Source organism: Nannospalax galili, unplaced genomic scaffold, assembly GCF_000622305.1.
Source record: "Nannospalax galili isolate Female #2095 unplaced genomic scaffold, S.galili_v1.0 scaffold136, whole genome shotgun sequence".
NCBI classification, from domain to species: domain Eukaryota; kingdom Metazoa; phylum Chordata; class Mammalia; order Rodentia; family Spalacidae; genus Nannospalax; species Nannospalax galili.
The window spans coordinates 8028447-8032105 of NW_008340872.1; the positions used below are offsets into that span (position 1 = coordinate 8028447).

The 3659-nt window shown below is 43.3% G+C and overlaps 1 pseudogene; it reads right to left on the reverse strand.

Annotated features, from left to right (window-relative positions):
- Nucleotides 1-1222: 1222 nt before the first annotated feature.
- On the reverse strand, nt 1223-3351 carry LOC115070858 (annotated as a pseudogene).
- Between the last annotated feature and the right edge of the window lie 308 nt (nt 3352-3659).

The window sequence follows — 3659 nt, forward strand, 5'->3', positions numbered from 1 at the left end:
TTTAAAATCTTAGTAGAAATTTTATGCAAAGTAAAAAGTAGTTAAGAACAGTAATGGTTTTATCTCATTCAGCATATCCAACAAATCAGAGTCCAGTCATGTCCAAATCCCACTTCCGTAGTGGTCAATAGACTCAAAGAGGAAGCTCAGCTCTCACAGACACTGCATAAAAGGGACAATACCTATTGGACTCATTGACATAATTACTTCCAAATCACTCAGAAGGCTCACACTGTACCTCACCCGTCAGGGATGAGCTGAAGTTCTCTGAAGAAGCTCTATCTGTATTAAAGATCCTATGGGCTGTTTGACCTTGGCTGGGTAGACTATAATGACTGTGGAAAGTTGGAAATTTGTGGGCCATGCACCAAAATTAGATGGTCATTGAAAGACCAAGCATAGGAATTGGCATTCTTTGTATCTTGTTTCTGTCTTTTAATTCTACATTATTCAAAAGCTAATGTGTCACTATTTCCGCTACACAAGGTAACAACTTAGCTTTTCCCATGCCCATCTTTCTGCCCTCCTCATTTATCAGAGCCCAAAAAGTACAATCGGCCCAGAACAGTCACTGTCTCCACTATCGACAAGAGCTCAGCTTCCTACGAACCCTGCTCAGAGGCCAGATGCAGCAAAAGCGATGTACCGGCCCTTTGAACCTATCCCTGGGTGAAGCATATGCTGAGATGCTAGATTTTAACCACACAAAGGCTGCTTGGTTCACTTTATTCTTAAATCCATGTGACTGCTGGCTAGCCTCCATTTGTCAATGGATGTGACTGCTTACCATCTCCATTTGTCAATGTCACAACTTTACTTTAAAAGAAATGGAGTTGAAGCCCAAACAGAGCATTTGGGGCATCAGAGATGCTGTGTTTTTCCTTTTTGTCACACTGGGGATTGAATCTAGAGCCCACACATGCTAAGCAGGCACTCTACCCCTGAGCTATATACTCAGCCGGCCGTGTTTTCTCCTGGGGCAGTTTAGTGGGGCATTGTGCAGAGTGGATTAAGGTGAGTGGAAGGCATGGGTTCGCCACATTAGTCCAGGATGAGAAATCATCAGGTTTAAACATTGCTCTGAACTGGAAATCACCCATTCTTACTGGTACTCTGGCGGGACCCAAGCAGCAGAGACAGAATGCACATTCATCCCCACAGTCGTTTTAAAACAGAATGGCCTCAAGGGTGCTGCAGATGAGCGAATGCTGCCAGATCCTGCCTAGGCCACATGTGGGGGCCACACTGTGACTCTCAACTTCCAAACTAGCTCTAGAGATGCACGTTTTGAAAGCAGCTCGGGTGTTTTAGAACAGTTTCCTTCATTATCTCTGGCTTTAAGATGTCTTTGATCTGATGTGCTGGTGTCCTTCAGCATCACCTAGGTTACCAGCAAGACAACTCAATTCCAGAACCAGGATATCGCCTGTCCATCCTCAAGAGAGCCAGGCTCCAGATTTGCACTGAAGCCTGCAGCATCTCATCTTTGTGCTCAGGTGTCAGGCAGATGCAGATGAAGCTGTTGCTAGCCAGAATCATTGAGGGACCACACGGCAAGTCATGGAAGCAGGTCGTGAAACCTGGACTAAAACTCTCTGACCTAGCTTTCCTATATCAGGCTCGTCATGAGCAGACAGACAGCTCCATCCAAGAATACTGCCTCGACCTCTTCATGATAAAGTCTCCTCCTTGCAAGAAACCTGTCATGTCAGGCTCATCATCTTCAGCAACTCCCTTTGCTCTCACGAATGAGAAAGAAAGAGCCTGGAACCTTCGTGACCTTCCACCTCTTCTGCCCCACCTCTGTGATTCTCCCCACCACTGTCTCCTACTTTATCATTCCCTCTAGTTTCCAAAGATTTCACACAGGCAACTTGTTTACTCACTTCACAGAGCCAGCCCCCTATGCACAAGTTTCCCTTCCCTCATAGACAGTTGGTGACCTGGGTGAAGCTGGTGTCTGTGGCCATCTTGTCCTCTGCATCAGCTGGTGTTTCTTAGTCTTGGCTCAGGCTCTCACTGACAGGCTTGCCAGCCACGGAAAGCCTCATCTTTTCATCACTATCTTAGCAACAATCAGAAGTCCTCATTTGTGAGAGTGTCTCCCTCTCTGTAGCAGCAGGGAAGGATGTCTTAATCAGCAGAACATTTAAAATATTTTGTTTATTATTTTTATTTTGTGTATATGAGTGTATTGCCTGCATGTATGTAAGTGTACCTATTTCCTGAAATGCCCACAGAGGTCAGAAGAGAGTGTTGGATTCCCCTGGAACTGGAGTTACAGATGGCTGTTAGCCACCATGTGGATGCTGGGAATTGAACCCAGGTCCTCTGAAAGAGCAGCCAGTGCACTTGACCACTGAGCCAACTCTCCAGCACCTTAAGTACTAGAATTTTTTTTTTTATGAATGGAAAGGTACTGGTTTAAACCATAATTGAATTTCTTTGTTTGGTGGAAGATGGCAGTTAAACCTGGATTCAAGACCCTGTCTTTGAGTTTCTCTGAATAGCATCCATACATCAGGTATACATGCTGTTCAACTTCTGTTGTTTTCTTGTTGGTCTGTCTTCAGTGATAAAGGTCTGTCCCAGTCAAGCACACATCCCAGCAACTAAATATATCCATTGGTTAATGTCTGTGTCTTAATTTTATTTTTCTATTTCACAGATGTTAGATGTACCAAGATTATCGTATTAGGAAAGAATGCACTAAAACTTGTTAAAGAAGACTAGGGAAATGGCTCAGTGGGTAAGAACGCTTGCTGCACAGCAAGAAGACTTTGAGTTTTGATCCCAGCACCCACATAAAAACTGGGTGTGGCCATGTGCAGGCCTGTAACCCCAATGCTATGATGGGCAGAGATAGGAGGATCACTGAGCCTAGCTTCTGGTTCAGTGAGAGACCCTGTCTCACAGAAATGTGGAGCTTTGTAGAGCAGGGCACACCACATCCCCCTCTGGTCTTCACAGGCACACATTGCCACACTTGCCTGTACACATCTATACACCACACACACGAAAGAAAGAAAGAAAGAAAGAAAGAAAGAAAGAAAGAAAGAAAGAAAGAAAGAAAGAAAGAAAGAAAGAAAGAAAGAAAGAAAGAAAAAGGAAAGAAAGGTGAAAGAATTTCAAATTTATTAAATAATCCCTATGGGTCATCTACGCCTATGTTTCCCCCTAGACTAGGCTATTTCTCAACCTTTAAATATAGACATTAACTTGGAGAAACTGATTGTAACACAGATAATTCTGGTGCATAAATGAAAATTGGGTTGACATACCAAGAATGGCCAGCCTGAAGCCTGCAGGACACCTATGAATGCAGACCAACACATTTATCGATGACAACATGTTGCAATGTAAAAAAGGTTAGGCATTCCAGATCTAAATAATCATCAGACTTACATGGTTTGCTGAGAAGCGCGTTGACTTTCCTTACAAGCTTTCTCTCTAAGGTCAGAGTGACACTCTCCTTCCTGTAACTTTTGAGTAGTCATCATTAGGAAATCTGCCAGTCAGAGATGGGTGACTAAGCCTACCGAGTAAAGAGCTATATGCTGGCATTTTTTATTAGCTTTCTTCTTTTCTTTTTGTTTTATTTATTTATTTTTATTTTATGTGTATGAGTGTTTTGCCTGTGTGAATGTAAATGCACCACA